We start from the raw sequence: 14,327 nt of genomic DNA on the forward strand, positions 1-14,327 counted from the left end.
TCTGCCATTGTCATTGCTGACAATGTGACCAGCACAATTGTCGCGCGCGAGTGTGTGAGATTTCTGGTGACACGAATGATAGTCTATACTTCCGTGAATTATTGACCTTATTATAGAGGTGAACAATTGCATGGTCAATATCATTCATATCATTTATTTCAAATGTGTTTAATTTTTTATTTATATGCCAGGAGAATCTACTGTAATCTATATACTCCAAAGGAAAAGGTGGTTCTTGAAAACGAACCCAGGAAAGATTTAAAATGATCAGTTTATAATCAGAATAAGTACATTATGAACAATAAAATCAATTGGTCTCAACTCCGTTTTCACCCCACCACCATTAAATTGATTTCACCCTCTCCGCCAAGAATAAAGAAGGTGTGTTTCTTTATGTTAAAAGAGATTCCAAATACCACTGTTCACGCCTCTCCTTCAGCTTTGAGATATGAGTATCCCCATAAAAAAAAAAAAAAAAAATCACTTTTTCACTTCCTTTCACACTCCCCGCCCCCCCCCTCCAGTTAATTTTCCGACAAAAACTACTTGTTTCTTTAATAGTAAAGGATCTTCTAAATACCAATCAATTATCACGACTCTAATGTCTTCACTTTTTGAGATATGTGTCCACATGAAAGGAATTCAACTCCTTTTCACCCCCGCCCCCAAAATGATTTTGCCCAAAAACGTTATCTTTGTTTTTAAAGGAGGTCCAAATATCAATTTTTACGTCTGTAACAACTTTAGTTTTTATTAGATGTAAGTATCCTCATACAATTAAATCAATTCATTTTTCAATTTTTCACCCCTCCCCCCCCCCTTCATTCGATTTTCCGAGAATACGTGTTTGTTTAATTTTAAAGCAGATTCCAAATACAAATTTTCATGTCTGCAAAATCTTTTGTTTTTGAGATAATAGTATCCTCATACAAATAATTCAACTAATTTTTCAATTTCCCTCCTCCCTTTAGGTGGATTTCCGAAAACAAGAAATACGTATTCCTTTACCAACTTTCATGTCTGTAACATCTTCAGCTTTTGAGATATCAGTATCCTAATTAAAAGAATTCAACCCCATTTTTCAGTCACTTTTACCTCTCCACCCAAGTGGTTTTGCAGAAAACAAAAAATACATGTTTCTTTATTTTCAACAGAGATAAAAAATACTATTTTTCACTTCGGTGATGTGTTAAGTTTTTGAGATATACTGTAGAAATGCTCATTTTAAAATTTCACCCCCTTTTTAGTTCCCCTTAAGTGGAGTTTCCAAAAACAAAGCACCTATGTTTCTTTACTTTTACAGGAGATTCCAAATACCAATTTTTACGTCTGTAACATTTTACATTTCTGAGATATACTGTAGATATAGTGTTTCTAAAAATTCACTCCAATTTGTCACTCCTGTTTAACTCCCATTAATTAGATTTTCCAAAAACAAAAAAAATAAGTGTTTCTTTATTTTGAAAGGTGATCCCAAATACCAATTTTCAGGTCTGTAATATCTTCTGTTTCTGAGATATAAGTATCCTCATTTAAGACATTCAACCCCTTTCCACCCTTTTTTACCCCTCCTATTGGCATTTTATGAAAACAAAAAAGAAGTGTTTCTCTATTTTTAAAGGGGATTCTAAATACCCATTTTTACACCTGCACACTTTCAAAGTTTTGATATATATACACTCTTTTTAAAAATTCACTCCCTTTTCAACCCCCCCCCCCCATTAATTGGATTTTTCAAAAACAAATAATGTGTGTTTCTTTATTTTTTAAAGGAAATCCCAAATACCAATTTTCAGGTCCATAATATCTTCAGTTTCTGAGATATAAGTATCCACATTAAAGGCATTCAACCCCTTTTTCACCCTTTTCCACCCTTCCTATTGGAATTTTCCAAAAACAAAAAAATACAGGTTTCTTTATTTTTAAAAGAGATTCTAAATACCAATTTTTACATCTATAAACTTTAAAAGTTTTGAGATATAGATACACTCATTTTAAAATTTCAGCCCCTTTTCACCTCCCCCCATTAATTGGATTTTCCAAAAGCAAAAAATACATGTTTCTTTATTTTTAAAGGAGATCCCAAACACCAATTTTCAGGTCTGTAATATCTTCAGTTTCTGAGATATAAGTATCTTCATTAAAGGCAATCAACCACTTTTTCACCCCTTTTCACCCCTCCTATTGGGATTTTCCAAAAACAATAAAATATGTGTTTCTTTATTTTTAATGAAGATTCTAAATACCAATGTTTGCATCTGTAAACTTTCAAAATTTAAGATATAGAAACATTCATTTTAAAAATTCAACCCCCTTTTCACCCTCCCATTAATTGGATTTTCCAAAAACAAAAAATACGTGTTCATTTTTAAAAGAGATCAAAAGTACCAATTTTGAGGTCTGTAAAATCTTCAGTTTCTGATATATATATGTACCGGTATCCTGGTTAAAGGCATTCAACCCCTTTTTCACCCCTCCTATTGGGATTTTCCAAAAACAAAAAAATACGTGTTCCCTTATTTTTAAAGATGATTCTAAATACCAATTTTTACATCTGTAAACTTTTAAAATTTTGAGATATAGATACACTCATTTTAAAATTTCACCCCCCTTTTCACAGCCCTTAGCGACGGAATATCCAAAAATCCTCTCTTAGCGAGCACCTACATCTTAATATGAATGTATCCCCAAAATTTAATTTCCTTATGTCCAGTAGTTTTGGCTCAGCGATGATGAATCAATCAGTCAGTCAGTCAGTCAGGACAAGTTATTTTATATATATAGATGTTATGAGACACTATGAGACTGAAAAGGTAGTAACACTGGACTTAATTAAGGAAAATCCTGATGTGAAAATGGAAAACCACAGAAAACTACCTTCATGGCTTCAGATAATGGAGTACAGACCCACAATCTCCTCAATGCTACCTGACAGCTACGTAACCTAAACTTTACAACTCACATGATCTCAACATGCGTGAATTGGGATATGTCGTATCTCACAGTGTTGTCAATATCTTCATAGATCCCAAACCATCTCCATGAAAGGTTCTTCCTCTGTGAGTATCAGGTCGAAATCACACGAAGAGAATCTGGCAGGTGTAGATGATTTTGCGTACTTGAGTAAATTTCACACACTATCTGCTGTCGTTTCCATGGAATTACCGTGTGAAACATATCATTCCAAACACTCAAAGGTCACCCCAATGCTTGTAGGTCACTGGTTGTTTAATATTCTCGCTGAAAATCTTCTGCCTACCTCATAATAATTTTGTACAGAAGAGGATTATTCCCTGCAGTTTTCACCACTTCCCTGTGTCATGCTCTGGTAGGTATTTCTTCCCCAGGGAAAATGGTCATTTTATTATAAGAACATCATTTACACCAAGTTATGCCGATTTTGCATGTGGCTGACTCATCACTGAATTACCACTGCCCTCTGAGTGATCACAGAAGATAACACTGCCATCTAGTAATGTGTCCATGTACTAGAGATGTCAGGTTCTCTGGAATATACGTTGATAATGTGGTACTATAGCTTGTAACTTTTAGAAACAAATACGTAACACTCAAGTCCTTGTATCTTTACAATATTACATATACAGATGACAGTTTTAAGTCTTTTCACTTCTACAGTATTAATTTTCACATAAAAGCTGCCTCTGTGGATCCGTGGTAGAGTGTCGGCCTCCGGATCCCAAGACAGCGGGTTCAAACCCAGCAGAGGTAGTCAGATTTTTGAAGGGCGGAGAAAAGTCCATTCGACACTCCATGTCGTACGATGTCGGCATGCAAAAGATCTCTGGTGATACATTTGGTATTTACCCGACAAAATTAATTAAATCTTAGCCATAGACGCCCAAGAGAGATCCGGTTTACTCTGTCTGCCAACTAACGGACCTAGAGTAAAACGGAACATCGAAATTGATGAGCAGACAGCCAGGTGGCGTCAAATCGAAATGTCTGCACACGGTAGCTGGGGCCATATGATTATTATTATTTTTTTTTTTTTTTTTTTTTCACATAAAGTTTATTTGTTTGACCCTTGTCCTGTTTCTCTACAGGGTTGCGTGAGGTGAAATGAACTGTACAAAGAAAAAAAAAAAAAAAACAATTCCATCATTAGATGGAGCAATAAAATTCAAACACATTTCAACTCATTTGAGTCATCATCAGTGAAATAAGTGGAGTTAAAGTAATCCACATAATACAAGCTAAAAACGTGCTAAAAACATAATGAAGGAAACAAAACAAAAACAAAAGAGACATGACTGAAATAAAAACAATATCAATATACAATATTTACATCACTGGATGGAGCAATAAATAACTCGCTGAGACAAATTCAGTGAAAAAAGGTAATACATAATTGAATTCAAAAAATGTCCTAAACCTGAGAAAATAAAATAAAATAAATGAAATCAGATGTAAACAAAACAATAAGTGTTAATAATGAAGTTGCGGACCTCTTAGTATAAAAAATTTTAGTTTGAAAACAATTCAAAAAACAAGATGAAATCACTGTGTTGAAAATTCAGACTGACAGTCTGTCTGTGTCTAATATCTTGTAAAGGTGCAATGAAATCTGTCTTGGTGGGTTTTTATGACCAATTGCCCTTCCTCACATCAACCATATTAGAGGAGTTAATGAGATGAAATGAATGACATGATACATGATGGTAGGAAGCAAGAGGGTGCAACCTGATGCCGGGTCATAGCCTACTCCTGTTGAATAGCACCAAGGATTAACGTTACCATCAGCAGCGTCATATGCCTTCATTCTGTATGAACATTGTAGAGAAATTTGGAATTTAATCCAGGCTTTTGGCATGCAATCTAGTGATTAGAAATTGTATACCACTACCTTCCCAACCCTGCCAGCCAACATTCTGAGCGTGAAATTTTTTTGACCAATGGGACTCAAACTGGCTAACCACGGTGTCCGACCACTTAGACTTCAATACCTTAACGATCATGGCCACCAGGCAGGCTTAATTTGCTCATGAAGTAATAACATTTTTTATGTAAGTGATGTTAATACACAGTTGCAAAGTTTGAGTCACTTTTTTTGTCCATCCCCCGACTGCAGCACATCTGCATGGCCAAAAGTTTAATTTTGCTCAATGTTATGGAGTTTGTATGTGATAGCCTCATGAAAATAAAGAAAGGACTACGTAAACAACTGATAGGAAATATACCACTTGGCGACTGCTCTAAATGCAGATCAATGGTGATTGAATGATATAAATACATTGTTTGAACCTAGGCTTTATTAAAAATTTATGTGTGAAGGCAGGAACCCTGGAGGCCATGCCATAGGCTATGTGAACCCCCTACCGATGCAGTAGGAACGGACTCTTCAAGTTTGAATCGAGCTGTTAGCTGTGAATTCAGTCATGTAGACCTCTACTATAGCATCAAGTTCTATCACTACAAGCTGGAGGGGAGGTCATTTGAACGTGGGGATCCACATAACAGTTGTATCAGGTTTATAAACATCACTTTCCCAGGGCTGCAATCATCTGAACTTAAGCCAATATACCTGCCACTGAGCTACATTCCACAGGTCCGACCTGATAGGAAATCAAGAATAGAATGATCATATACCAAGAATCGGTAATAATGATTACTTGTGCTCTATTGAAAGAAATGGGCATTTAAAGGTGAGGCCTTTGACACTCACTCAGCGTTATGAAGCCAGAGCCAATGTTAGCTCACCTAGACAGCGGCATCACTGGAAGGCTATATAAGCTTGCCTGGAGGGGAAAGCACTCTCATTCTCAGTTTTCTCATTCTCGTGTTGAAGCTCAGTTTAGTCATTCTCACAATGAAGCTCATTCTGTTATTTGAATTCAGCTGCACGTTGTGTGTGTGTGTGTGTGTGTGTGTGTGTGTGTGTGTGTGTGTGTGTGTGTGTGTGTGTGTGTGTGTGTGTGTGTGTGTGTGTGTGTGTGTGTGTGTGTGTGTGTGTGTGTGTGTGTGTGTGTGTGTGTGTGTGTGTGTGTGTGTGTTACAGAAACTTGTTAATTATCATTGCTTTGTGACTCTCAGTATTTGGAGACAGTTATTTCTAACTTGACTTTATTAACAATAATGCAATGCCAAATGCGGCCTGCAAAATTAAAAATATTGATAGATACATTTAATTGTGAGTTTTATAAGACTAGTACTCGATAACTGGGAGGGAACTCACAAGAGTTAATAATGCTATCAACTAGCATAAAACATTCAAAACATGTTCGCAGATTGTGCTGGTAACATGTGCATTCTATACAGATATTACCACCGAGAAAGAATGATTTAGACCGGGTTAGTTCCCATAAATTAGTGACGCACAAATCGGGACAAATTATTTGTGTGCAGGCTGTAGTAAATGGCAGTCTATCACTAAGGGGGAAATCTTGTGTACGATCACACCAAGTGGTGAAGCAGATGTACTGAAATTTAACACCATTGAAGATGATTCCAGGATCAAGCAGACGACAAACATGGCGTCACGAGGATTCGAGAGGATGACCATTCAGCCCATGATGTTTGCAGTTGTGATGGGTTAGGCGACCATGACATAGCGGTCATGTGATTCATCGCTGGTGGAGAGATGGCTGCAAAGTTAAGCTCCTAAGTTCTATTAAGCATGCAGAGTGTGATAGTCGAACACTAGTGTAGGGATTTTCAAGTAAATTAATTATTGATTAAATGTAAGCCAGGGTGGCACTTGTTTCATTCAGATTTTTTTTTTTTTTTTGTAAGAGTGAAAACGCTCAGGGCTGCAATGAATTTTTAAGCCTGAAATAAGTGTATATATTTTAATCAGATGGGGACAAAGGATAAGATAGGTTAGTTATAGCTGTGTTACTTTTGTTTAACTTAGTGTGTTCTATTTCATTTGTGAGTTGATTGTGATAGAGATGTTGGGTAGAATCTTCACAGTATTAATTAGGCTGAATACCATCAGCATTGCGTGATTTAAAGAATAGATTAAAGACAGCAGTAGATCAGGATGTATTTCTATGCATGAAGCATGAATGTTTCAGCTGTAATGAGTTGTGCAGTAGAGTTGTATTCACCATTGAAAACAGAGCAGGATCTTTGATATTCAGGGAAGGCGAGTTCAGGAACATAAGGATATCAAACCGAGGATATATTATGTGAGAGGCTGGAAATGCTGTGAGATGTTGATAGGAATGAATTAATGCGAGATAGGCAAGAAAGCCGTAATGTTTACTGGGAGCTCTGATTTGTATGTGTTAATGACCCAGCTTGTGATTATGCTTGAAAATACATTGGCTGTGCGTAAAATGTTGTCAGAGAGAATTCGTGCCTTACTGTAGAGAAAAAGTGTTCCGACCATTGTTAAGCTCCCGGGAATGTAGCCCTTGTCAGCTGTTATGCTGTGAGCCTCTATGAGTGAAAGTATTTTATGAGTGTGTCCATTATTTCCATGAACTCCTGCATTCCTGCCCCAGTTATTTAAATGTTTGTTGTCCTACAGCTGATCGCCCAGGCCATGTGGCTAGAGACTGTGATGTTGTGTCTTGTTAAGACAAAAATCTTCGGAGACTGAATGCAATTTATTTTTAGGTGATTCTGTGTGTGCACCTTGTGTTGTTTATTATTGTCTTGTGTTATACCATTTGTTTTGTGACATTGTCCTGTGTTGTGTAATGGGATATATTAGCTCGCTGGCTAATTTAAAGGAAGCAGGTTCTGTCCTAATTCATTTCCTAATGGGTACGGACCCATATTATTAGAGTCAGCATTATTTTGGAAGGGTTGATTAGGGACAGCCTTGAACAAGTGTTTTATTTCTTAGTGTCCGAGTATTTTGGAGTGTATATATCTTAGTCAGACCATTTACTAGTGTATCGATTATTACCGATGCATCTAATGGACGGTTTTAAATCGAGCCTACGGGCAACGCACTTAGGGATTTAACAAAGCAGTCACACCATCCAGAATAAACAAAAAGCATTCCAATTTCCATGTAGATGTTTATAATCATATAAATTTTGCTAACATGTAAATAATGGCTATGTGCGTATCACCTTTCTGACCGATTTGAGGTCCATTTTACATTGTTTTCATTTCTCTATTTTGATTAGTATGCGCTAAATTTATGTTTTTAGATAAGAAATCCATCTTACTTGTATGCCTGAGTTCTCATTCAGATATGTGTCTGTATTTCCTGTCCATATGCTTTTTAGTATAAGTTAGTAATTAGAGATTTTTGCTGTTGCCCACATCTGGTCGTACTGCACGCTTTTACCCTGATCTTAGCTGAATTTGTGACAGGATACGGTGCAATAAGGCTTGAACAACAGCTTAACAGATTATTGGAAAGGTTTTGAAATAAACTTTGAGAGGTTATGCATCTGGATTAATAACAAGCAAGTATGTAACTACTAGGATCTTCACTAAGGTGAAACTTTAGTCTGTCCAGGATTACCTGCTGTGGAATGGAGAACACCATACAGACAATGAATATAACTTAAAAGAATTTCAGGCAAACACACAAGTTCAAAATATAATATGATCATCATTTTCATTTTCCCATGTCCAGCTCCTGGCAGGTCGGGATGTTGATAGCACTTCTCCAGTACATTATCTCTTTACATTGTAAAGGAATTTCTCTGCTGCACACCAAGTTCCTTACATTCAGGTAGAATATATTATTTCCCACTTGTACTCTTCTGCTGATATCCTTATCTAACCTTGCAGCTTATATTACTTTGTATTTCACTTCCCAAATATTTGAAGCATTCAACAACCTCAAGGTTTTTGTCCCCTGATACTAATGATTCAGTTTCCTATTCTTTCTCCTCTTGTCATCACCATCACTTTGCTCTTCTCCATGCTGATTTTCTTACCATATTTCTCAACATTATCATTTAAAGCCACTAGTTGCATACAGCATTTGTGGTTTGTGAGGAAGAGGTAACAAGTAAGGGAAGGGTTACAGTGATGCTGGGAGCTAATATGACGTGAACCAAAAACTAAAAACTTCTAGTGATCAGAAAATTGGCAAAGCCTTGCTGTTTCTCAGGTGTGAATTAATTACCGGTCATGTACAAAAGCAACCCCAGAAGTTTTGGATGACAAGCTCCATTTACGAATCTTAGCTGCGTGGTACTGATGAGAAGTTTCAACAATTGCTCTGCTCATTCCACGATGATCGTTCAGGAATTAAAGGCAGTGTGTGTGGTTTTCTTGCCACCGAACTTAACATCCGAACCACAGTCCATGGGCCAAGGGGTGATTAAAAACTTGAAGAACTTCCATAGGAAGAGCACTGTTCAGAGAATTCTGAGAGGAGCTGAATACGAAGAGCCATTAACAGACATTAATGTACTACAGTCAATAAAAATGCTGAGTAAATCATGGGCTGATGTGAAGCTGGAAACAATTAAACAACTTCCATAAAGCAGGATTTTTTAAGGTGACTTAGGAGCTTCAGAACACGAAGAGGGGAGTGGAGTATCAGCAGGTTGTTAACTGCGAAACTGATTTCGAGGATTACATAAAGGTGGACTCTGGTGTTACAGTGGCCGAACCTGTTACAACTACTGTCAACGCTGCTGCCGAGCAAGTAGAAGAAGAAGAACATTCCCAACAAGAAGAGTTGAAACTGCCTTCTCCTGTACCGTCAGCAGACCAGATGTTAAATGCAGTGGCTACTTATTGATTGTACGTACAGAGTCAGTCGAATGTAAATGACAGTGTTTTCACAGCAATATATGTTGTTGAAAAGAATGTGGAGGGGCCGATGACCTTCGATGTTAGGCCCCTTTAAACAACAAGCATCATCATAATCATCATCATCATCATCATCAAAAGTATGTGGAAGAAAATAAGTTTAACAGTAAAAAAGCAGAAGAGACAAACTGATTTTTCGAAGGGTGTTAAGAGAGGTATGTTACTTTATTCACTACTGTATGTATTGTATTCTGTTTTCTAAAAGTTACTATAATAAGGGTTATTATTAAACTGATATCATCAAATACAAATTTGTTTGTATATTTTTAAATACTGTTAAAATTATTGTATTCAGTATAAGTCCATAGATACTTATGATTCAATTGTGCTACACATGCTCAAAAAATGATGTTCTCTGTATCTCAAAATTTCAGTAACTTGAAATAAATTCGAGATATCAAGGTTCCACTGTATGTATACAGCTGTGTTATAGTGTTGTATATTATATTTTGAACTTTTGTGTTCAACAGATTAAAAAGCAATTACAGACTATAAATCTCATGTTAGATCCGTGTTGACGGTTGAACTTCTCACAAAATTGTATAAAATTATTTGGATTATCCTCCTAGTCAATACTATAATATTTACATCCAATTAAGACAAAATTTTACATAGACATGTTTTGACCTGGCATAGGGTCATCCTCACTAAGACGTGTAAAATAACTTAAAAACATCAGACGCACAATATGAAGTGTTAGTTAAAAAGTTTATTCTTAAAAACATACAGTAATAAAAATTTTAAAATGTGAGGTGGTGATCGTTAAAACAGTCTTGAGCTGGAAGCTTTTTGATTCAATGTTTTTGTTGTTCTTTGACATAGGTCAATTGACATCTGTACCCTGTTGGCTTAGTTGTTATGTTCAGTCATAGGCTGAAGTACGTAAGTTATTAGTGAAGTTGAACCATCTGATTACTAGTGTTACGTGGCCCGCTTCTATAACCCGTGTTCTCTGACAACGGAGTCCAGCTCTCGACTCTAGGGGTGGACTCCGTAGTTATACTTAACTAAGTTAACACTGGAAAAGTATGGCTTGCTTTTAACAAAGTACAGACAATAATTCAACACTGAATGTTGGGTGGTGCTAAATAACATAACTCTATAAATGGGCTAATGGGTTTGGGTGGAGGAGCCCCACTAGTTGGATGCTGGTCCCCTAATGGAGGGAATGTGTCACTGAAATCCAGCAGGTAGCGTCTGTTTTCCAGGTTAGGGCTGGCCAGATTGAAACCTTGCAGTTAGGTATAAAATGCCTTTGGATGTGGCAAGCCTATTGTAATTATTGCCTATATGAAGAATCAAAGTGGATCAGGACAAAGAGCTAAGGAATACCCCAGACGATACGCATAACTCTTGTGACTCCAGGGAGGTGTGAGAAGTGGATGGAGGTCAATGATACACTGCTTGACCTAGGAGCTCTCTGGATAAGGGTAACAGAAGAAGAAGAAGAAGAAGAAATTTTATTTGTATAAGGAGACTTATTCGCTACAGTCTTGACCTTGATCTGAAAAATGAAAATCCACAGCCTGTTTTCATCACTCGACCAGGTCAGGAATGGAATGAAGCCTCATCTAGCAGGGAGGATAGAAACTGTGCCGGCTGCCAAAGCAATGATTAATGACTGACAGATGAAATGAAATGATATGGGAGAGTGGTGCTGGAATGAAAGTTGACAGGGAAAACTGAAGTACCTGGAGACAATCCTGTCCTGCCTCTGCTTTGTCCAGCGCAAATCTCACATGTAATAACTGGGATTTGAACCGTGCAACACTGCAGTGAGAGGCCAGCATGCTGCTGTCTGAGTCATGGAGGCTTACTTCAAGATCTGAAATCGTTTTTAGATAGTAGAAGGACTGATCAAAAGAAGAAACTAAGTTACTAACAAGCGAGTTGGCTATGCAGTATAGGCCCTGTAGCTGTAAGCTTGTATTCAGGAAATGGCAGGTTTGATCCCCTCCATCGGCAGCTCTGTGGATGGTTTTTTGTATATTTACATACTAGGTTAACACTAGAACTGCAGCAATCTGCATACCCCTAGAACTCATCTATTTAGCTTTCCTATCCCAACTTCCTTCCTAACATCTTCATTTCTCCTCTCAGCATCACCATAGCCTTACTTTTTTCTGTACTGATTTTCATGCCATACTTCTCAATTTTTTAATTCGGTACACAATTTGTTATATATAACAAATAACAGGCTTTGATATGAGATTGCTTCATGTGTTGCCTGGGTACTTTGTTGAATGTTTGCATTTATGATTTATATTACCTGTTAATTATGTGTCAAGCGAGTTTTTGTACATTTCTTATTTGTGATGTTAATTGGTATTTTACAAACAATTTTGTAGTTTGTTTTTTCTAGTTGCTTTACGTCGCACTGACACAGATAGGTCTTATGGTGACGAAGGGATAGGAAAGGCCTACGAATCGGCAGGAAGAGGCCGTGGCCTTCATTAAGGTAAAGCCCCGGTATTTGCCTGGTGTGAAAATGGGAAACCACGGGAAACCGTTTTCAGGGCTGCCGACAGTGGGGTTTGAACCCACTATCTCCTGGATGCGAGCTCACAGCTGCGCACTCCTAATCGCACAGCCAACTCACCCAGTTTTTGTAATTTTATAGTTATTGTTGTGAGTTAAAAGTTTCAGTTTTTTTGATTATTTTGATTTGTGTAGAAGTTTGTCCATGTTAAAGAACGTATTGTCTATGAAGTAGATGATCCTTTCAGACAAATATAATAATAATAAATAATGCTATTGTTTTTACGTCCCATTAACTACTTTTTAAGTTTTCGGAGGTGCCAAGGTGCCAGAATTTTTTCCCGCAGAAGTTCTTTTATGTGCCAGTAAATCTACTGACACAAGGCTGACGTACCTGAGCACCTTCAAATACCACTGGACTGAGCCAGGATCGAACCTACCAAGTTGGGGTCAGAAGGCCAGCACCTGAACCGTCTGAGCCACTCGGCTCGGCTTCAGACAAATAATGAAATAAGTAATAATTATATGTATTTACACATCGTGCTATCAATATGATGTATGTGATTCCAACTGTTATTGGGTCTGCCACCAATTAGCCTAACAAACCCGAAATCTGTGGATTCAACACAAATCGCGGCCATTTTCAACATTTTTGTTTGCAGTCCTTCTGACTCCCATGTCAATGAAGGCTGAAATTGGACTTAAATTCATCTCAGGGACCCCAAAAATTATGGATTCGACACTAATATCGGTCATTTTCGATGATTTTTTTTTTTTTTTGCTAGGGGCTTTACGTCGCACCGACACAGATAGGTCTTATGGCGACGATAGGATGGGAAAGGCCTAGGAGTTGGAAGGAAGCGGCCGTGGCCTTAATTAAGGTACAGCCCCAGCATTTGCCTGGTGTGAAAATGGGAAACCATGGAAAACCATCTTCAGGGCTGCCGATAGTGGGATTCAAACCTACTATCTCCCGGATGCAAGCTCACAGCCGCGCGCCTCTGTACACACGGTCAACTCGCCCGGTTTTCGATGATTTATTTTCATGTCACTCCCTCCCAGTTCTCAACTATATGGGTGTTAGGAGTGTCTTACCACCTGAGTATTTTACTTCAGATAGTATTAATTGATGGAGGAAATACTTAGGTTATCTAGACTTAAATGGTTTGGGCATGTTAAACGAATGAATAGCACAAGGTTACCATGTGCTTATTTGGAAAAGAGAATAACAGGTAGAAGACCAGCTGGAAGACCAAGAAGAAGATGGATGGACCAACTGAGGAAAGACATGGAGAGAAGAGGATGGAATTGGGAATCTGTCATGGACAACAAAATCTTTTTGAATAGACAACTTTGAAAGACGCTCATTTTCAAACACCCTACTCAGTTCGCTGGAAGTGCAAACTGATGATGATGATGATGATGATGATGATGATGATGATGATGATGATGAGTATTAAGTCATCTGTATACCAAGTTTGGTTGAGAAATATGCTGAAACATACACACATACATCAATATCTCTGTCATTTTGGGCATTTTCTTTTTTGCTCATTTTCAATCCCCTCCACTGCTGATGGAAACTTAAAAGGCATACAGAGTGCTACTATTCATCTAAGTGACCTTGAAAAGTATGGATCTTGACACTAATATCGGTTGTTTTCGATTATTTTGTCATGTCACTCCCTCTCCACGCCAGCCCTAGCGATACTAAGGTGGTAGGGGTGTCTTAGCAACAGCATTTCTCTCCAGATAGTATTAAATCATATGTGTACCAAGTTTGGTTGAAATTACAGTTAGCCTATAGACGCCTGCCATTTTTAATCACTAAGCTTAGCTTCACCGATAATTTTATGTACAGATATTGCTCCTTAATTGTGCGCAACCCACTAAGTACAGTCATTTAGTAACTTGATTTTATGATTACTCAAACTTGACTGAACTTACAGACCTATCAATATCTGATGATTCACCAGCAGGTAATTCCAGAGAGAATAAATAAAGAATGAAGCAAATCGGTCCAGTAGAACAGTCAGTCGGACTGGACAAAGCTGTTTCTTGGAAACTTTTTACATAGGTAATGAGACAGGGGATAT

At 37.6% G+C, this 14,327-nt stretch overlaps 1 protein-coding gene across 3 annotated transcripts in view; it reads right to left on the reverse strand.

Moving 5' to 3' along the window:
* The window catches only part of rho-5 (rhomboid-5), a 144,997-nt gene that overhangs the window by 22,359 nt on the left and 108,311 nt on the right, over positions 1-14,327 (reverse strand). The window lies entirely within an intron of this gene.

Source organism: Anabrus simplex, chromosome 6 (assembly GCF_040414725.1).
Source record: "Anabrus simplex isolate iqAnaSimp1 chromosome 6, ASM4041472v1, whole genome shotgun sequence".
Classification (NCBI taxonomy): Eukaryota; Metazoa; Arthropoda; class Insecta; order Orthoptera; family Tettigoniidae; genus Anabrus; species Anabrus simplex.